Source organism: Leguminivora glycinivorella, chromosome 6, assembly GCF_023078275.1.
Source record: "Leguminivora glycinivorella isolate SPB_JAAS2020 chromosome 6, LegGlyc_1.1, whole genome shotgun sequence".
Classification (NCBI taxonomy): domain Eukaryota; kingdom Metazoa; phylum Arthropoda; class Insecta; order Lepidoptera; family Tortricidae; genus Leguminivora; species Leguminivora glycinivorella.
Genome location: NC_062976.1, coordinates 12,761,067 through 12,784,612, shown reverse-complemented (window position 1 = coordinate 12,784,612; position 23,546 = coordinate 12,761,067). Strand labels below are relative to the sequence as shown.

General features: G+C 35.5%; 1 protein-coding gene across 1 annotated transcript in view; it reads right to left on the bottom strand.

Moving 5' to 3' along the window:
• LOC125226853 (trissin receptor-like) overlaps positions 1 to 13,872 on the bottom strand; it is a 270,614-nt gene extending 256,742 nt beyond the window's left edge. Inside the window, exon 1 of the mRNA XM_048130987.1 lies at positions 13,634 to 13,872. The gene's annotated coding sequence lies outside the window, so the exon portion shown is untranslated. The remainder of the gene's footprint in view (positions 1 to 13,633) is intronic.
• Between the last annotated feature and the right edge of the window lie 9,674 nt (positions 13,873 to 23,546).

Genomic DNA, 23,546 nt, shown 5'->3' with positions numbered 1-23,546 from the left:
GTACGCCACTTCTCCCGGACCTGGGCTCTCATCCAGTTGTGACCCGCAATTATTCGGATGTCGTCGTTGATGCCAGGCACTTCTTACATAATGTTAGCGGCCACCATTCCATTAACATTTTAGCCCACCTGCCATCACTAAACAAACTAAACACCCTTATCTAAAATTATTTAAAACTAACTTTAAACAGCGTTTATTAAATCAAAATTTGTTACCATTTTCGATTAAATCAGAGTCGAGATAAATCGGTGAAATTGTAAAGGCAGCTGGAAATGATGTCACGAAATATTGCTAGGTGGATACACGTAACCGCGATGGACACGCCGCCGTCGCTGTCAACCATATCTTTTACTTTAAAATAGATTGCCAACATAAATTCAAATTAAGAGGATACGGTAGCGAAAATGCTGAAATGGAAAGGAGCCCCCCTTTCAACTTGGGAATTTTAGTTAAATATACAAGTGTTATTAACTAGATTTATCGAAAAAAAATTGTCCATTAAGAACAACTCAGTCAAAAGATATTTCAAAAAATCTTTAAAATCGAGGTTCCGCTCTCGACTCTTTCCTCCTTCAAAACTTAATCAATCGGAACGAAATTTGAGAATCTGAATAACAATGAAATAATCTATGTCGGACCGTTTAGCTTTTTTGGTTAATTGTTACCAATCTTGAGTATCACACCTTTTTTTGCGCCACAATGAAAAAGGCCGTTTTTGGAAATTTTTGATTGGCTCTAGAATCTTTAAAAAGCAGAATATAAAAAAAATCAAAACGGTCCGACACAGATAAAAATAATAAGAATCTGTGTTGAAAAAATCATTGCTCTATCTTCAAAAACCAGGGAGGAAATAGTCGAGAGCGTTTGTATGGAGAATTGACCCCTACCGTATCGTCTTAAACTTGCTTTAAAATAAAAGCAGCTTTCGCAAAATATAATTAGTATTTTTCAGTACAGATGGTGTTTTTTTTACGCACTAGTGCGAGAAGTGGTTCATTATATGTCAGGTCGAAACTTCGGAGGGTCATCTGTACTGAAAAACGTCGTACGATACGCGTGCAAAAAGGAAATTCGTAACTCGTGTCGATTTAAAACACTCCCTTCGGTCGTGTTTTAATTTATCGCCACTCGTTTCGAACTTCCTTTTTTACGCACTTGTATCGTAATGTACTATTATACAATCGTGATATAATACAAAGCTTTTCAGTCGAGTACCATGTTTAGGCCACGAAGCTTGCTGAGTGGCCTAATAGTACGGTACGAGAGTGAAAAGCTTAATTATATCACTATTGTATACAATACTTCTTCTATGAGTCATCATTTTCATCATCAATGGACGAAAAATATCATCATTCAAGTTAAAATTAATGTTAATAGCGTCGTTCACCGTTGTATCAACATCGAATTACCTAGCAACCTACTGTTTATAATAACCGTCTCTGATTGGTCGATAACGCGATAGATTAAAAAAAAATGTGTTTGATGCAGAAAAATTTGCCAGGTATCGCAAATTAGTATAGAACTTGTATGAAGTTCTATTTTTGAAATTTTTTCAGTTAATTAAAGTGAAGTGTAATGAAATATTATAGTTGACTAAGTGTTTTTCAGTGTTGGACACACTGAAAAGTCGGCAAATATAGTTTAGTCTGTGGTGTCCTAATTGACAGATTAAAGTCGACGAGTAGAAAAAGCAATTTCTTACTACAGAATACAGATATTATAGTACATTACGATACAAGTGCAGAAAAAAATAAGTTCGAAACGAGTGGCGATAAATTAAATCACGACCGAAGGGAGTGTTTTAAATCGACACGAGTTACAAATGTCCTTTTCGCACGTGTATCGTACGACGTTTTTCAATACAGATGGCCCTCCGAAGTTTCGACCTGACATATAATGAACCACTTCTCACACTAGTGCGTAAAACAATACCATCTGTAATGAATAAGTTTTTTAGCCTAGCGGTAAGAGCGTGCGACTTTCAATCGCGGTCGAGGGTTCGAATTCGTACCAATGAGTTTTTCAGAACTATGTGCGGAATGTCATTTGATGTTGCCAGTCGCTTTTCTTTGAAGGAATAGGTACATAGTTTTAACCGAATAAATTAAAGGTACTGATTATTTATTCACTTGTTTAAAATAGTAGTTCTAAAGATAAAAAAACATATCGTGCGACCAACACCGCTTACAACAGTGTTAGTACTAACAGCAACACCCTTAACTAACCATCGGTAGACTTTATGCCCTTGTAATAAGGATAATATTACAAATGTACAGCTAACAGTGTTGCCGATGGTACAAAAAGGGTTTCCTTTGTATTTTTAACCGACTTCAAAAAAGGAGGAGGTTCTCAATTCGACTGAATGTTTTTTTTTTTTTATTTTTTTTTTGTATGTATGTTACTCGATATCTCCGAGAATCGTGGACCGATTTTCAAAATTTTTTTTTTGATCGAACCGGTATAACCCCGAGATGGTCCCATTGGCACCAAGTCAAGGTCTGATGATGGGATCCTGGAGAAATCGAGGGAACTCTTCAAATGTTATAGGCACATATAATGTTTTTAGTCTATTTTTCAAAGGTACACCAGTATTTACGTCTGATGGTAATAATTTTATGTGGCTGAGCTGATGATGGAAGGTCAACTCCTCAATGGTTAGGAGTTTAAGGATAATTCTTTCACTACTGTAGGTACATGTATTCGGACTGATACATATAATATCACTAGGAACCACTAAAAATCAACAAATAAATAAACTTTTTAACAAAAAATAAAACCGCCTTCAAAAATAAGCGCGTTACAAAACACGGAGAAACTAAAAAGCCAAAAATAATAAACCTTTCAATTCAGATTTCTTATCGTATTGCAATAATAGATCAAGAGCCCAGGCCCGCCAGACCTTCCTCAAATTCTCAAGGATGAAACTCTGGGACAATGTAGAGTTCACATCGGCGTTTAATGTGTGCATATTTTCTAGTTCGGCCCATCGGCCAATTTTTTGCTATCAAGTGATGAAGTTGAAAAAAAAAAGTGCTTACTTTCCTTAAATTCTCAAGGCTGATTTTTATATATGTGTTAGAGCACGTTGTTAGAAATTGGTTATCATCAATGCCAGACCGTTTCCGCCGGCCATAACTTTTACCAGACGCGACAAAGTTGGCAAAAAACGACTCTAACTTACCTCATTTTCTCAAGCCTGATTTTGATATATGATACGCAGGGACCTATAACTAGACCGTTTGTAAGCAGCCAGACCAATCGGATGGACCCAACCATCCGCCAGACCGACTTAAAGTTTCGATATGAGCATTAGTAGAATTGAAATATTCCGGGTCTATAAAAGCTAAAAACTTGAATTTTCTACATTAAGCTACGTGTATATTGTATACTTGACGTAATAAGCGACTTTCAAAAATTTTACTTCTAAGGAAATAAAAAAATTAAAGTTTATATGTAGTGCAAGATTAATTTTAAGCTATGAATTTTATTTACACTGCGTAAGTACATGTGTATTTTATTATAAATATAACTTTTACCAGACGCGACAAAGTTGGCAATAAACGACTCTAACTTACCTCATTTTCTCAAGCCTGATTTTGATATATGATACGCAGGGACCTGTAACTAGACCGTTTGTAAGCAGCCAGACCAATCGGATGGACCCAACCATCCGCCAGACCAATTAAAGTTTCGATATGAGCATTAGTAGAATTGAAATATTCCGGGTCTATAAAAGCTAAAAACTTGAATTTTCTACATTAAGCTACGTGTATATTGTATACTTGACGTAATAAGCGACTTTCAAAAATTTTACTTCTAAGGAAATAAAAAAATTAAAGTTTATATGTGGTGCAAGATTAATTTTAAGCTAAGAATTTTATTTACACTGCGTAAGTACATGTGTATTTTATTATAAATATAACTTTTACCAGACGCGACAAAGTTGGCAAAAAACGACTCTAACTTACCTCATTTTCTCAAGCCTGATTTTGGTATATGATACGCAGGGACCTGTAACCAGACCGTTTGTAAGCAGCCAGACCAATCGGATGGACCCAACCATCCGCCAGACCGACTTAAAGTTTCGATATGAGCATTAGTAGAATTGAAATATTCTGGGTCTATAAAAGCTAAAAACTTGAATTTTCTACATTAAGCTACGTGTATATTGTATACTTGACGTAATAAGCGACTTCAAAAATTTTACTTCTAAGGAAATAAAAAAATGAAAGTTTATATGTGGTGCAAGATTAATTTTAAGCTATGAATTTTATTTACACTGCGTAAGTACATGTGTATTTTATTATAAATATAACTTTTACCAGACGCGACAAAGTTGGCAAAAAACGACTCTAACTTAACTCATTTTCTCAAGCCTGATTTTGATATATGATACGCAGGGACCTGTAACTAGACCATTTGTAAGCAGCCAGACTAATCGGATGGACCCAACCATCCGCCAGACCGACTTAAAGTTTCGATATGAGCATTAGTAGAATTGAAATATTCCGGGTCTATAAAAGCTAAAAACTTGAATAACGAATTGAATTTTATATTATAAATAACGTAAACGCAGTGTAAATAAAATTCATAGCTTAAAATTAATCTTGCACCACATATAAACTTTCATTTTTTTATTTCCTTAGAAGTAAAATTTTTGAAAGTCGCTTATTACGTCAAGTATACAATATACACGTAGCTTAATGTAGAAAATTCAAGTTTTTAGCTTTTATAGACCCAGAATATTTCAATTCTACTAATGCTCATATCGAAACTTTAAGTCGGTCTAGCGGATGGTTGGGTCCATCCGATTGGTCTGGCTGCTTACAAATGGTCTAGTTACAGGTCCCTGCGTATCATATATCAAAATCAGGCTTGAGAAAATGAGGTAAGTTAGAGTCGTTTTTTGCCAACTTTGTCGCGTCTGGTAAAAGTTATATTTATAATAAAATACACATGTACTTACGCAGTGTAAATAAAATTCATAGCTTAAAATTAATCTTGCACCACATATAAACTTTCATTTTTTTATTTCCTTAGAAGTAAAATTTTGAAAGTCGCTTATTACGTCAAGTATACAATATACAATATACACGTAGCTTAATGTAGAAAATTCAAGTTTTTAGCTTTTATAGACCCAGAATATTTCAATTCTACTAATGCTCATATCGAAACTTTAAGTCGGTCTGGCGGATGGTTGGGTCCATCCGATTGGTCTGGCTGCTTACAAATGGTCTAGTTACAGGTCCCTGCGTATCATATATCAAAATCAGGCTTGAGAAAATGAGGTAAGTTAGAGTCGTTTTTTGCCAACTTTGTCGCGTCTGGTAAAAGTTATGGCCGGCGGAAACGGTCTGGCATTGATGATAACCAATTTCTAACAACGTGCTCTAACACATATATAAAAATCAGCCTTGAGAATTTAAGGAAAGTAAGCACTTTTTTTTTTCATCTTCATCACTTGATAGCAAAAAATTGGCCAATGGGCCGAACTAGAAAATATGCACACATTAACCGCCGATATGAACTCTACATTGTCCCAAAATTTCATCCTTGAGAATTTGAGGAAGGTCTGGCGGGCCTGGGCTCTGGGTCTATAAGCTAAACATCCAAATTATAAACAAATCAATTATTTTTGGAGTCGGTACCAGCCTGTGTATGGTTGGGTGGGGCAAACAGGCAATAGCAAGGCGACGAACAGGTCTGGTACCGACTACAAAAATAATTGATTTGTTTATAATTTGGATGTTTAGCTTATTGCAATACGATAAGAAATCTGAATTGAAAGGTTTATTATTTTTGGCTTTTTAGTTTCTCCGTGTTTTGTAACGCGCTTATTTTTGAAGGCGGTTTTATTTTTTGTTAATTCCCGAAACGTTCGTATTTGTCATGCTAGTTCAGTCAATGTCAGTACATCTTGTGCTGAGACTGACTGAAATAGCATGACACGTTCGTACGTTTCCGTAACAATACGATGGCAAATCTTTTCGCACTACATCAGATTATTTCTGTACCACGTCGTTGGCAAATAAATATTCATCGCTTGGCGCTCAGTGTTGCTTTAGGTGCAGTGACCTTCAGTTGTAGGTACCAGACCTACTATGTAAATGAATCCTTGTGCAAGTATATTGCTATGAGGCTTTCTTATTTAGTTCACATGCGTGTTTTGAGAGCGTAGCGTCAGCGGAGCGCATTGATAGTGGTTCGCCGGACGCTGGCGTTGCGCCCAGCGGACGCCGGCAGGAACTAACAAGCGCGGATTGCGAGCGGATTGCGCGCGGATTGCACGCACATTCCGCTACTCTAACAGAACGCTTTATGTGTGGCAAAGGCTTTACTGGCCAAAGGTGTGTATACCTACTATTTTTCTGTTCGACCAATGTTCGAAGCGTTTAGCGCAGCAGCCTTAAATTTTATGCTTTCCGACCGGTGGACAGAAAAAATATTTGGTATGTGGTTAGATACGTCAGTGTCAACATTAACATCCGATTTTCTAAAAGAATAACCTAACCACAAAATTCAAATTTAAAAAAAAGCCCCGACACAGTGGCCTGATTTTCATGAAACATGACTAAGAACACTCCCGACTAATTCAGCTTTCAAACAAAAAAAACTAAATCTAAACCGGTTCATCCGTTCGGGAGCTACGATGCCATAGACAGACACACATACAGAAAGACAAACAGATAGACACGTCAAACTTATAACACCCCGTCGTTTTTGCGTCGGAGTTTAAAAATAGATGGCGTCTAGCGGAACCGACATTTTCTTTCCTCTTATTTTAGAGGGATAAATAGTTACGCACGATCTCGTGGCTACCAGGCTAAGTTTGACCTAGGGAACAATCGTGCCAAGAGTAGAATTATATATTGTATTTATAAATCTGCCCTTTCAGTGTTACGAGTTCACCAAAATAAATACTTCAGATTTACTTATATATAATAAATGAATGAAAACTTATAATTAAAATCCGCCCACCAAATCTCACCTAGAAACCGGAAATTAAATAAATTTTATATTATTACACTTTATTAGGACCCTTCTAATATATCAAACTTAATTTTTAAATTTTAAGAACCCATAGTCCGTCCAATGACCTCCTCGTTCATTGGCGGGACTGGTATTTTCTAGTACTTAAACCAATAAATTAAAAAAAATACTATTGCTGTCATGCAAACTGTAAAAAATATAAAATTGACACTAAATCTGTAATAGACTAATAATCACAAAATAATACTCATATTTTATGTATTATGTATCCTATATAAACGCTATAATTACTACCGACACAATTACCAAAAAATACCTACTTAGTTTACATTATATTAGTGCCGGGTCGCACCACTCACACCTCTTGCCAGCCTTCGTTCGATAAATCAGTTATCCAATTTCACAGAGTAATTGAAAATTTGTAACTTATTTTAAAACGAGTTATTTCAATGTTTAAAATCATTACCTAATTCTACGTTTTCAATCTACAAATAATATTCAGCGACTTACAAACGCTAAATCTTGGAAATGAAATATTTTATTTGCGAAGGTAATTTCTACGTTAATTACATATAATAAATGTCAATATGTCTAGGCAGTATTTGGACTCTCAAAGAAACTAATTTCGTTATTAATTTAGGAATCACGGGTGTCAGCAAGGTTTGCAGGTACTAAACTACGGGTACAAGAATAGTCTCTCTCAACACGTGAAACTATCACATTTATGTCAATGTGTACTCGTAGTATTGTAAGGTACCTACTAAAAGTATTGTACATGATCCACCTTATTCATAAAAAACTTACGGGTCTGTATTGTGTTCACTTTAAAGTTACATGGGGATTTATATTGAAACCACAGTTCAGTTATTGACTGCAGGGTGCGCTCACCATCCACAACAACAGCCTATGCTACCCGCCACTTTATTGAAACACCACAGCGCCTCCATTAGTTAAGTTATCAATGTTATCATTTATCCCTTTCACGTAGTGTCGTTTATAAAAGGCAATAAGCCATATAAACAATTAACGAACGAAGGAAGCGAATTCCTTACATTCAAATTCAGACAATCAAGAAATTCACGGCATTTTGATGTTTTTAATTCGAATTCTGAGAAATTGTAACGTGATAACTTAACGAAATCTGACCCTTTAGCACAACTTGCCTTGTCGCGCGCGAGTCCATACATAAAGCGCGACTTCAAGTATGGACTCGCGCGCGACAAGGCAAGTTGTGCTAGAGGGGCTGGTGAACGTATTATTAAGGTCATTACATTTCCCTTGAATAGAAACGGCTTGGTTAAAGGGATATGGAGCTATGTACAGGAGTCTGAAAAGTATAGGTATATTACCGATTTATGAGTGAACTTACTACATATGGCAACTTTGCAAGAAAGTATTCGTGATCATAAGTTTGTTGTCTGTTCAATGGTTGTGAGTACTAACGCGGAAATTACGGCTGATAAGTGAAAATTCATATTTCAGTACAATGACGTTTTATAGAAATCATTCTTATTTAATAGTTCGTTATAAAATTTAATTACTTATCTAAAAGGTTGTTTTAAAAACGTAACCCAATGGTCCGGAAATGATTGGCATTCTCTTTGTCATGAAAATAAAAAGAGTTCGTTGTTTTCAGTAGAAATATTTCTAAAATTTCCAATCTTAGCACAATCGTTTGAGAAATGTAACGTACCAAGCAGCCGGACAAAACGGCGTAGGTACAAACGAAATCAGTTTTGCTCAAGCTTTTCAGCTTGCAGAAGACCTTTCGCTGGCTCAGACAATTAGTTTCTAAAATTGTAAACATGACGATAGTAGTATCGAGTAGCAGTACTTCGCACCTTTAGAACGAAACCGACTTAACCGACCTAACGGTGAAATTAATCACTGTTGAGTTGGGTCGGTTTAGTTCTAAAGGCACGATTTGCTTCCTAAATAATTAATTATGACATACTAATATTTTTTATTGTGAAGAGTAGGCACCTACTCCGTTTACGAGTAGCGATAAAATTTAATATATGAGTAAACATCATTGGTCTAATTAAGTTGTAGGTACCTAAATCAAAAGAGTGAGCGGTAAATCGCGGCGAATGCGAGTAAGTTCGGTCGAACCACTAGTTAGCTAATTGAGGGTGCGTAAACAAGCTGCAAATCACGAGCTTTATCGTAGCTAACTCGCTTTTTTTCTCTCTTTCTCTATCTCTCTTCCGCATCGATGAGAAAAGCCAGTTGTATTAGAACTTACAAACTGAAATCAATGTCGTCTCACTATGTTACCATTCGCTCACTTATCTCACTCGTTCTTATTTATTCGTGAGTGAGACGTGACGCGGATATAATATGTCACTAACAAAATAAGATTTTAATGCAGTTCACGTTCACCACAAATAAACAAAAACTTTATATTTGTTTGACCTAGAACCCCTATTAACAGTTACCAAGTAGGGCAATTTAATTTTGTATTAGATCATTGTTGTGCGATCCCATAGGGTCAGTTTGACTATGGCAGACTGCCCGAGTTGCCCGACCCTTATTCAATCGATAAAGTAGGTACGTAGTTCTCAAGACAATTAACATAAGTAGTCAATGTATTAATTAAATCACAAAGTTTTATATGTTACACAGGCAATGTCCGGTGGACTCCAAACTAGGCTAGGCCTGTAATATTTTCAAATATAACAGACGGACGGACAGAGTCGTACCATAAGGATTAGTATTGAACATTTTCTGGTACAGAACCCTAGTAATAGTTATCATACTATTATGAAAGTGATGATAATTACTTAATAGTTATTTATGTGATTGTGCGAGACATTAAAACGCTAGTGTTGTTGACCCATAAGGCGAGTTTAATAATAAGATAGTGTTTTTCTGACAGGACTATTGTAGCCAATAAGCCTGACATTGTGATAATAGATCGACCGCAACGCCGGGCAGTGCTCGTTGACATCACCATCCCCCATGATGAGAATCTCGTGAAAGCCGAGAAGGACAAGTCCAGTAAGTACCTAGACTTGGCTCACGAGATAACCGCCATGTGGGATGTTGAATCAACGATCATTGTTCCGATAGTCGTTTCAGCGAACGGTCTCATAGCGAAGAGTCTCGACCAACATCTTAAGAGACTCTCGCTAGGAGGCTGGATCAAGGGCCAGATGCAGAAGGCGGTGATCTTGGACACAGCGCGGATAGCTCGACGGTTCCTCTCTCTGCAGCCCTAACCACCGGCAGCTTGGGCCCTGCCCCGCTGCTGGCGGCACCCTAGAGTAACTTATTATTAATCTGTGCCCTAGGTTAGGTTTTTCATAATATGTTTATATGTTTTTGTATTGTTTTGTAAATGTTTTTATATTTTATTTTTATATACATATTGTAAAATACCTAGCCTAAGAAAGAAAATAAATACTGAGATAGTGTTTTAATGCCTAATTATGTACAGTTGTATACATAATACATCCATATAATAAGTTTCGTATAATATGATCAGATATAGCGTAAATTCAGGTAAGAGGTGTATACTCGTATCAACTTAGTGATTGACTGTAAAGTTTGTTTTTAAAACATTGGATACCTATTTGAAACGAAACAAATTACTATTCGATGAATTCCAATAGCAAATATGCTCCTTTATTTGGACAGAACGTTCGAATGTACTAATTAAAGTATCGTTGCCGATATCATATTTCTTAATATAGGCCATTTGCTTAAACGTTCCTAAGCATAATATTATAGAAATTTTATGATGTGCATGTAGATAATAAAAATGTATTAACGTCCATCCAGTCGGAATACTGATGCCTCATTTTAGTCTATAAATTACATAACCCGAAACGGGCGTCCAGACCAGACGATCTTTTTGGGTGAAGCGAGTTACAGATAATTCAAGTGTGAATACAATCCTTTATTGATTTTGTCATTTAATATAATCATTATCCACTTCAATTAACTTCCATCAATTTTGCTAAAACGATACGACATCCATTTACCACACAAATTAATAGACATTAGGCAGCAGTCCCAAACGATGCAAACACTGTTATCATGCCTTTTACCCAGCGATCCCTAGGCATTTCAAATATTGAACGATGAATTAAGGGATAAGTGCCATTTATCCCCTTGGTCAACAATCTACGTGAATGAAGAACTTGATAAGACTTTTTACTGAAATTTGAATTTAGAACATAAGTATCAAGTCTTATTTATAGTTCAGTTTTATTCGTTCCTTGCGACTGACATGTAGAATTCTTCACGCCGTGCAATATAACACCATATTTACAATATAACATCATGTTAAAAATCAAATCGTTGTCATATATTAAAGAAAAAATCACGGACACCACCAGTGGCGAAAGCCGCGAAAGCCGAATTCGAACCAGCGTCTTTAGCAATCCGGGCTAACGCCATGAACCCCGGTAGGCCACACTGAGAGAAAATACAACCAGTTTTCATGTTCGTTCATTAAGTTTTTTGGTTAAAATAGCGCCTACGTGCTCTTTGGTTCAAACAACAAGCTACTTGTCATTTGAATCGGCAATATATTTGAATCAACAAGTCGATTTTATAAAAACAACCTGACACATATTGTTTTAAACATACGTTTGGCTGATTCAAACGGATAAACCGCAACAAGTCGAACTTGTTAAATTCACAATGCAAATTTCTCTCAGTGCACCCCGTCACAAAATGATGGACACCACGAGTGACGAAGGCCGGATTCGCCACTGGTGGTGTCCGTCATTTTTTAACCGCCGCCCCAAATCTCAAGCAAGGTGGTTCTCAATTCGTCTAGTATGTTTTTTTTTATTTTTTTTTTTATGTTTGTTTCACGATATCTCCGTCGTTACTGGATCGATTTTGAATTATTTTTTATGGAATAGGTACATATGCATACAGATTGGTCCTATTTTTATCAGAACCCAGGTCTGATGATGGGATCCTGGAGAAATCGAGGGAACTCCTCAAATACGAATGGCATACATATGGTGAATTTTGTGTTTTTAAATTAAAGGAACAGCATGCAATTACGTACGGAACAGTGACATTTGGTGCAGTGGAACTGCTGATGATGGTCACAACGGAACTCTTCAAATCTGAACGGCACACTTATAGTGACTTTGGTATTTTTATAAGAACAGCATGCACTTACGTCCAGAACAGTGACATTTGGTTCAGTGGAACTGCTGATGAAGATCAGAACGGAACTCCTTAAATCTGAACGGCATCACGCTTATAATGACTTTGGTAGGTATATTGTGGACAGTCATTACTTGTGAACAGTGGCGATTCTTCCTGTTCGCAATTCTGCAATTCTTCCTGTTCGCAATTCTGCACAATCTAAGTTCCACACAATAGGTATTTCGCCTCATTCGCTCCTGTGCACAATCATTATTTGTATACAGAATAGTTTCTTCCTATTCGCAATTCTACGCAATCCGAATTAGACGCAATAGGTATTTCGCCTCATGCGCTATTGTGCACGGTCATTATTTGTGTACAGTATAGTTTCTTCCTATTCGCAATTCTACGCAATCTGAATTCCACCCAATAGTATTTCACCTCATTCGATTTTATGCTCAGTCATTACTTGTGTAAATTAGCCGGTGTGTTAATGTCAAAAAGGATATGAAGAGTACATGAAACTGCTCAAGTTTCAGCGCCACTTTTAGCAATTAAGGGGTTGTAAGAACGAATTGAAAGACATTTAACATCAAATAATCGCTTACAGATTTATGGTTATTAACACGAAAAACAATTAAATTAAATTTGAGCTCTAGATACGAGCTTATTGTTAAGCGAAATAATTTTACTTGACAGCCGGAAATTACCCTATTATGGTCGCGCGTCCAAATCGAAATGAATTTCCGTCGCTCCGTTAGCAAGGTAAAAATATTCCTATCACGGAAGCAACCCTTCTTGTAATGTATATTATGTATTTAAAGCACTTCTTTAAATACTTAATGACAATACCCTATTCATTTAATTTAGTACTTACTCATTCATCTATAATTTTTGACTTGTATTGGATTTGTGGGAATGAATACAATATTCACGGAGACCGATTCCAACAAAAATATTGTGTGAAATAAATATCTAAATGATGTATTTTTGTTAACAATCGTGATGATATTTCCAATGAAGTTTACATGTCCGTACAAAACTGTATAATATTAATAATATACCTAATATTAACAAAATGTATGTTAAGCCTAGTATAATATTTTGGGTAGGAGTCGCGCGCTTCCTTTATTCTGAGAAATACCTAGCTTAAAAAGTCGCAATTCATTTTTACTGATATTATAATTAATGAATTTTATATTAATAATTAATACATATTAAGTATATTGATATTTAGATGATGAAAATTTGTAGACATTCCAAGACACACTGAATCATCATTTATAACAGTGTTTAATTGTTTATTTCAGTATGTTTGGTTTTAATTTTTAAATAAAAAAAAATTGAAAATTTTTTGAACGTTAATAACTGGCAAACCTTGTAGTGCGCACCGATTTTGCATCTGCAATTCTACAGTTTTAGAAATTCTTATAGTATATATTGCCACTAATCTCTAATACCAAAAAACTTTTTTGTAAATTAGGAACAAAAACATTTTTATATATTACATAGAAACTTTTAAACTCACCTATAGACTTTTATTTCACACAAACTTCCACAAAACTTTTCAAGGTAAGTTTTCCTTTACAACATTTGAAAGTATTCATTAAAACGTGCATAACACTTTATTTGTCACACACGTTCATTGCCTAATAGACACGTGCTACTGTAAACTCTTCACGGGCGGTATATGTCGGGTGGCGTCCGCACCTCAGCTTGCTAAAATGAGTACTGAAGACGACGGCCCTTCAGTCGCTCCAGGGTGGATCGAGCCTTCGCCGACCAACACTCCGTTACATCACGTCATTCGCCATTGGGGCGAAACGCGATGTTGGTAATTAATCTTTTTAAATTACAAGAACTAAATTTGCTAACTCACAGTATAACATATGATCCACTATTCTTTATTATAAATTAAACAAACTACTGGATTTCCACAGTAAATCGTCTTATGAATGCAAAAAGCTTCTTGTTAACTGGCTAAAAACTAAAATATTTGAGACTGAGAATTTACTCCGCTAAATCATTGAAGGCCATACATCCCATAACCCACCCATAAATACACACAAACACGCACGCGCGCGCACACACAAACACACCTTACCTATTATTAATTTAATCACATTGTTTGTATCTGTATTAATCGATACTAGAATGCTGTAAAATATAGAAATAATAATGTAAATGTATAGATTTATAACTGAGGTATACGGCTTATGTTATACTTAGTTAGTTAACTTATATTATGTTACCTAAGGAAGAGCGGAGGCTCCCAACACAAGCTATTTTTGCTTACAGGGAGGCTCCATCCCTTAGCTTATATTAATTGTGTAATTTATATGAATAAATAATTTTGAATTTGTTTTTTTTTATTTGAATTCCGCTGCCATCCAATCCAATCTTGTAAAATGACACAAACGTTTTACAAGTCAGACGTCTCAGTTTTCGCAAAAAAAATATGCCTTTTCTGCTTTAATTGGTCAGAGCCAACGAAATCACTTTTTACAGTAATTTCCTAATCTTTGTTCTGTTATAAAAACGAAACCCTCATCAAGTCACTCGCTTATCTACAAGGAAAGGGCATCTATTATTTTGTCTGCGTGGTTAATATCTTTCTGTCGTTCTTTGTTCAGTTTACTTAGAATTTTTTTGGCATACCTATGCCAATGGCTTTACAAGATATGGATATCTTATGAGAGACGATCATCATAATTTGACTTTGCCTTTAATTACACACGGTGTAACTAGAGGACCCGAAAGATTTTAACAAATGTTATATAAGTATAAGTAAAGTTTTTAATGGGTTGGCAACGCGCATGTGACATTTCTTGCGTTGCAGGCGTCCATAGGTAACGGTGACCGCTTTCCATTAGGCAGACTATTATTCTTTATTCTTTAAGAAGATCCAGAAGAATTAAGAAGCATCCATTGCATTATGGCCCTCGTAAATGACCGTCAAGAGTGGTAAGTCAAGTCAGAGAACGGCAGCCGCATCCGCCTACTTAAAAACTGTCAGGACGATGTTATGCCCGGTGACGAAGGTTGGGAATCAACGCGCTGGTGTCTCAGTTGTCATCATGTTATTATTCTCCAAAAAACGGATTTATCCAGGGATACAAAATTAAATGATGCCATTATTCTGAATAACATTCACGCTTGTTTATTACTTTACATAAAAAATCTAACATTGAAATAAACTAAAATAGAAATTTTCGTATTTTGTAAGTACCGATCTACTAAATAATAATAGGTGCAATTTATACTTAGGTACAGTTATTTAGGCATGCACTGTATTCCTACAATGCCCGTGATAAATGATATAGGCGTTTTACTAACTACCAAAGTTTGTTGAGTTTCTTCACGTCCGATGCATTGAGACTCTCCCAACGCGCCAGACTTTTTTACTATTTGGACAACTTACGTACTACGTTTTTGGGATATTTTATCGGGTACGGCTCTCAACATTAGCAAAAAGAGCAAAATAAATACTTTTCTCCAAATGCCAAAAATATTTTACAAAATGCTAACGTGAAATTGTTAAGAGTTTTCAGAAGCTCAGTAAGGATTTCTTTTTAGGGTTCCGTAGTCAACTAGGAACCCTTATAGTTTCGCCATGTCTGTCTGTCCGTCCGTCCGTCCGTCCGCGGATAATCTCAGTAACCGTTAGCACTAGAAAGCTGAAATTCGGTACCAATAACAAAGTGCAAAAAAATAAAAATGGAAAAAAATGTTTTATTAGGGTACCCCCCCCCCCTACATGTAATGATTTTTTTTTTCATTCCAACCCCAACGTGTGATATATTGTTGGATAGGTATTTAAAAATGAATAAGGGTTTACTAAGATCGTTTTTGATAATATTAATATTTTCGGAAATAATCGCTCCTAAAGGAAAAAAAAGTGCGTCCCCCCCCCCTCTAACTTTTAAACCATATGTTTAAAAAATATGAAAAAAATTACAAAAGTAGAACTTTATAAAGACTTTCTAGGAAAATTGTTTTGAACTTGATAGGTTCAGTAGTTTTTGAGAAAAATACGGAAAACTACGGAACCCTACACTGAGCGTGGCCCGACACGCTCTTGGCCGGTTTTTTTTATTTATCGCCATTTTATTTAAACAAATAACTACAATCATGTACAAACTTTGAAATCCCAAGGAACTTTGCTACGAGCAAATGTAAAAATAGTTTTATAGAGCAATTACCTACAGTTTTAAACAAACGCGTAATGCGGCTAAAAGATTTTTCCGGCCAACAACATAGTTCCTTAGTATAAATAATGCAGCCAGTGTTTAGCATAGCATATTTACGACACGCTAAAGAAGAGAAACATGTTCACAGAAACCAACTAATAATAAAGTTCCTCTATTTAAATGTGCAGCGAAGGCGGGGCTTAACGCAAGTTTTCCGCGCTCTGGCACGCTTTACATATACCATATATACAACGTTTTTCATCGCCACGGGTCCTTGTAACAGAGTAATGTAAGGGACCGTATTTCTTTATTAATGATGCAAATTAAAATTATAACTATGTCTAGTGGCTAAAAGTCAACTTATCTAGAGATTAAGTTAACACTTCAATTTGAATAAAGATGCAATAAAGTGGTCGCTTACATTACAGTTACGTGGAATTGTTCCAATTACCCGTAATAGAACATTTTCACCGTTACTTCTATACTGTAGATCAATTAAATATCACAGCTGTTATAAAATCTCACCTTTATTTTATGTTAGCTATAACTTTTTCAATCGGCAAAGTGAACAAATCGGTCTGTTTGTTTTTAAATTTATTTTGCTCCAGCTTGGGCCGAGTAACCAATACCGAGTGGAACGGGTACTTTTATTTGGCATCGAACCGAGCGGCAGTCTACTGAACTGGGTGGCTAGCCGAATGGCACAATCGCTCACGAAACGCTCACGAAACGAAGCGCTAGTAGATATCTATCTCTATCGCGCTTGCGTATTGGCGCGACAGAGCCAGCGGCGTATCGCTTTCGTTTGGCGTCGGAGAAATGCCATTCGGCTACGGGGCCTGAGCTACTAGTTACCTGTAACACCGATGTTTTTACTTTGAAAATAATGTATAGTAATTAATTATACTTGATATTTACTCCAATTCCACTATATTACGCAACCAATACCCAACCAGTAAATACAAAAAAATTAAAAGAACCAACTAGAATAGTCATTAATGAAATATTATATTTCTATATACCTAGTAAACAGCACGTAAATATACATACAGAGATCCGAATATCAGGTGGCTACATTTAACGATTACACCCTGTATAGACGGATCTAACATAACATATCTACCTCGAAATATGTAACGTCTTTACATAATAGTAAAAAGAAAAATATTTTACAATTACATAGGTACGAGTAAAGGCACGCAGGTTAAATAGTACTTACCTAAGGTACATTCTTCAGGCACCAAATTCTCTACCGCGTGTCTCGAATAAAAATAAATTTCTCTTAGATACCTAGGTTTTTTCTAAGATGAAAAGTAGTACATATATATATATATATATATATATATATGTCGGCGGACGATCGTAAAATCCGCCAGATCACGAGATTTCTAGGCATATCGTGAAACGGCGCCAAATCATGAAATGCTTAAAAGTTGTCCAGGCATATCACAATGTGCCTGATAAACAACACGACAGATCGATTAAAGCAACGCATTCGTCGATATTCCTAGCTCTATAGCGGGCACTTCATAGAATAGTTTCTTTCTTGGTCATTGGTGGTGCTGCGTATGCAGCGTATGCGATGGCGCGGATGGCGGCCGTGTTTGTTTACCGAGTGAAAAATGTCGGCGCCAATATAAAATGATTTTAGCACCGAAAATAGTGTAGTTATTCAAAATAGAAGTGAAAAAGAAGCTTTTTTCTACTCGTCGACTTCAATCTGTCAATTACTATAATATTAATTATTGGCTATAAGTATTATAATTACTAAAATATGTCTTATTTTGTAAATTTTGTAATTTTTTTTTTTGTATAATTTAAATGTGTAATTATGGACCTGGACAAATGATTGAAAAGGTTATTTTAATATTTATTCCAATTAGGTAATAATACAAGTCTCGTTCCATTTCATTTGTAAGTAATATTGTACTTTTTATGGTTTTTTGCATTTTTTACTTCAATTTTGGAACCTTTGAACGATATGGCGGCGTATCATGATATGCCTAGGAATCACTATGATCTGCCTAAATGCCACTGGCGGGTTTTACTTGGTGAAATCACGAAATGGCGGCGTTTCATAATATTCCTAGGAATTTCATGATCTGCTTAAACGTTACTGGGCAAATCGTTAAACGGTGAGTTTTGAACGATATGGCGAATGTTACTAAGCCAAATCATGATTTGGCGCTGTTTAACGATATGCCTAGGAATCTCGTGATCTGGCGAATTCTTCGTTCGGCCGCCGACATATATATATTTAATATTTTAACTAAAAAATATATACAATTATGAATTTTGAATCTAAGGTATATATACATAAACAGATAATGGAGTACAAGTAAAAAACAATAAGGTAACAACAGGTCTTATTCCTATAGTGTTCGTTTCGGTAACATGGTTTTGATTTCATGGTGGTCTATGTCACGTCTAACGCCGTGGCTGGCGTGGGCGATGGTCGCGCGATGGTCGCGCGACGGCGATGCGACGTATACGAAATCAAACCTTATCGATATGGAAGTATGAGACGCGACGGCGACGGTCGCGCGACCGTCGCCCACGCACGACACGGCGTAAGTAAAAGAACAAATCGACTTTATCTATAAGTACTGTATAAATCGACTTTACCTATTTATTCATAAACTTTCAATAAAGTTATCAAGCCGATAAAGTTCGTTTGTCCCTTCCTGACCAATAAGTGTGATAGAAAGGGACAAACGAACTTTATCGGCTTGATATCTTTACTAGGGTCATGGCTTCTCTCCCTCAGCCGCCGCCCCAATTTTCTCAAGAAAATTTTTACTTTATTATTTTACTAATACCGATAATCCAGACAGCTGAAACTGACATAAATATACTTAAATAATACACTTATAACATCCATACTCATTTTCAATAAACTGTCAGTAAATATAATTATCTTTTGAGTAGACTGTACATTGTATAATCTAACACGAATAATAATGTTCTTTATCTAAAAATACTTTGGTAATGTAAAGGCATTAAACGCACTTCACTCAAAAGCTGTGCTTAGATATTCGAGATATTTGAGAGGTAATTTGGGTAGTATCCTGGGAACAATGCCCCGGGCTGAAGTAGAAGCGAAGGACATGAACTTTTATAACGTAACGGTATCGTATACTTACAAAAATATCATACTTGTACACCTGAAAATACTTTGAAAATCACAGGAAACTGTTATAATATTTGCAGTTTATGTAAGAACCTAATATGCGTGGGTTGTATCTAACATCGTAGCGTCAAAGTAATTTTAGGCACTGGTCCGACCGCGAGCTAGTGGACCAGTGCCTATAAAAAAATAATAAAACATAATCACTTCTGTGTAAATAAAAGAGACACGGCGACTCGCCCAGTGCCTTATGTGATTGGTTACGAGAGGCATTAAAACATAAGTGTTGAATATTTGTACAGTTGCATAATGCATACCTACAATAACTTTATCTACATTCATATACCTAATGTTTCCTATATTTATTAAATTAGGTGTGTATATAGCTATACAGGCTGTATTATTTTATTGGGTCAGTTGGTCACGATTTTAGGAGACTTCCTCGATTCACTTGAATGAAGATTGATGTTTACAGATTCTGAAGAAAACACACAGGGTGCGAAAAAAGGTCATAGTTTATTTTTTTTTTGCTGCTAAAAATGACCAAAACAAAATTAAACTTGAAAAGCCACAAATCTACTAAAATATCATTTTCCCATGCCCTGTTCTTTAAAAACCAATTTAATGAGTTAAAAAAATTATATTAATTTTAATTAATTTTAATCTATGGGATGTCTTCAAATACCATTTTCAAGTAGCAGACAGCCAGAGATCTGCGCTAACTATTCCACTAACAAAATACTCCCTGTACTTATACAGAGTGGGGCCTGTAACAAAGGCGAAAAATTGAACTCTAGGCTAACTCCTTATACTGCTCAACATTTGTTCGGCGACTTTTAAAAATAACTTGTATTTTGATTTTTATCACCCTTGAAAGTTTTTTCTAAGAGGTAATGTATTGCGAATTCTGTTAAGTCTAAAGTGTGACAGACAACGTCAATGACAACAATAATGGCGTACATTGAAGCTAATATTTATTTTGTATGAAAAATTAAAAATTTAAAGACATCATAATTTTTAAAAGTCACTGAACAAATGTTGATCAGTATAAGGAGAATAGCCTACAGTTCAATTCTTCGCCTTTGTTACAGGCCCCACTCTGTATATGTACAGTATGTTTATGTACATTTTCATGGCGTTGGTTCTGCATAATACAATTTTCCCTTATTTATTTATGTAAGTAAATTCAATTAATTTTTGGTTTCAGTTAAAATTTCCAAATAAAATACTTTGGTGTGGTAGTTGATAAATAATACCTATGGTTTACCCTTGAATCGCCGACAGACACTTGTTCGAATATTATTTCAAAGACAACGTTTCAAATAATTTCATTTCATCGACAGTTCATATCGTAGAACAATCGATACAAGTAAAACCAAACCGTAGATTTTTATTTCGTAGATAAGTTATTCCGAGTATACTTTATATCGTGGTATCTCGTTTCGTGTTTTTACATGTCATTTTGTTTTACATTAAATACAATTCATTACGCATAATATTATTTCAATTATGTTTTTTTCTAAAATTTTCCAATTTGTAAACTGTTTGGTCACAGTTCTAACCTAACCTAAACCTAATTTAAAAAAGGTTCGTTGTTGTGTAGGGTCGCAGCAGTTCTAACCTAACCTAAACCTACTCTGTAAACCGTTTGTTTCTGTGTGATCACAGTTCTAACCTAACCTAAACCTAGTAATATATATAGACCGTTCGTTGATGTGTATGGTCGCAGTTCTAACCTAACCTCACCTCAGTAGATTTCTACTCTGTGAACTATTTGTTTTTGTGTGGTCACAGTTCTAACCTAACCTAAACCTACTCTGGTAAGCTGGTCTTTTTTGTGTGTGGTCACAGTTCTAACCTAACCTAAACCTACTTTAAAAGCCGTTCATGGTTTTATAGTATCGCAGTTCTAACCTAACCTAAACCTACTCTAATATAAGATTTAAGCCAATGGTCATAGTTTAATTATGGACGTATGTGATGTGCCACGATCAAATCGAAAATTTGAAGTTTCCTAGAATAGAAACATCTATAAATATGTGTAGTACGACAAATGAGAAAGTTTTGTAATATTACGTCGAATAAATGAATTGCGATGTTTTGTAGTTCTGCTATTTGAAGTACTTTGAAACGAATCAGCGATGAAGAAATATTATTTGAATAGTATTTATAATAACTAAGAAAATTTCAAATAAATAGTAGTTGAAACAAATTTACTCGAAACAATTTTACTCGAACTAAACCTTCGATGATTTGTTGTCGATGAAATGATATTCGATGAAAAGTTTGTCGGCGAAACAAGGGTACACCAATACCTATGCACTGAACTCTATTGTACGACGGTTTAGAATTTAGGTTTTACGAGAGCAGACATCAACACACAGTACACGCATAAGAACGAAGGAGAATTCGATTTTTAAAACAAGACTGTGCTGTGCCCATACTAACTACCTAGCTAAGAATCTAACCTAAACCTACTCTAATATAAGATTTAAGCCAATGGTCATAGTTTAATTATGGACGTATGTGATGTGCTACGATCAAATCGAAAATTTGAAGTTTCCTAGAATAGAAACATCTATAAATATGTGTAGTACGACAAATGAGAAAGTTTTGTAATATTACGTCGAATAAATGAATTGCGATGTTTTGTAGTTCTGTTATTTGAAGTACTTTGAAACGAATCAGCGATGAAGAAATATTATTTGAATAGTATTTATAATAACTAAGAAAATTTCAAATAAATAGTAGTTGAAACAAATTTACTCGAAACAATTTTACTCGAACTAAACCTTCGATGATTTGTTGTCGATGAAATGATATTCGATGAAAAGTTTGTCGGCGAAACAAGGGTACACCAATACCTATGCACTGAACTCTATTGTACGACGGTTTAGAATTTAGGTTTTACGAGAGCAGACATCAACACACAGTACACGCATAAGAACGAAGGAGAATTCGATTTTTAAAACAAGACTGTGCTGTGCCCATACTAACTACCTAGCTAAGAATCTAATAAGAAAATTAGTCGCTCTGTCTACAAGTAATTAAATAAATGTATACAGAAAATGTTGAATTATTATTTGTGCCTAATTAACTGTGGAAATATACAATCAATCAGCCCCTCTAGCACAAATTGCGTTGTCGCGCGCGAGTCCATACATTCGCGCTTGATGTATGGACTCCAAATTCCAAATTGTGCTAAAGGGTCAGATGTCATAATGATTAGTAATTAAATTCCGACGCCACATCGGTTTTGATTGTAATTTTAACCTTCGAATAGTCAGGCGGCCATAACGGAGCTTTGAAAATAGTTATTATCAGTTACTCGCCTTCCATATGTACAAAAAACCGGACAAGAGCGTGTCGGGCCACGCTCAGCGTAGGATTCCGTAGTTTTCCGTATTTTTCTCAAAAACTACTGAACCTATCAAGTTCAAAATAATTTTCTTAGAAAGTCTTTATAAAGTTCTACTTTTGTGATTTTTTTCATATTTTTTAAACTTATGGTTCAAAAGTTAGAGGGGGGGACGCACTTTTTTTTCCTTTAGGAGCGATTATTTTCGAAAATATTAATATTATCAAAAAACGACCTTAGTAAACCCTTATTCATTTTTAGATACCTATCCAACAATATATCACACGTTGGGATTGGAATGAAAAAAATATCAGCCCCCACTTTACATGTAGCGGGGGTACCCTATTAATATTTTTTTCCATTTTTTATTTTTGCACTTTGTTGGCGTGATTGATATACATATTGATACCCAGCTTTCTAGTTCTAACGGTTACTGAGATTATCCGCGGACGGACGGACAGACAGACATGGCGAAACTATAAGGGTTCCTAGTTGACTACGGAACCCTAAAAAGATTTAAGTTATGACAGCTTTCAAATCGGATCAGATATATTGCCCTATCTGTCCCATATGACATATGACATGGATTCAAACCCTTAACCTCCTGGATCCTGAAGGTATTAAATCTGGAAAACTGTATTTTTTTTGGAAAAATCGATTACTTAAGTAACCAGTAACGTAGGAAAAATAGTAAAAAAAATCATAATGTTTTCCCCTCGATTTTTCCTTATGGGCTCAGGCGAGTACATGGGGACTTTGTCCTCAC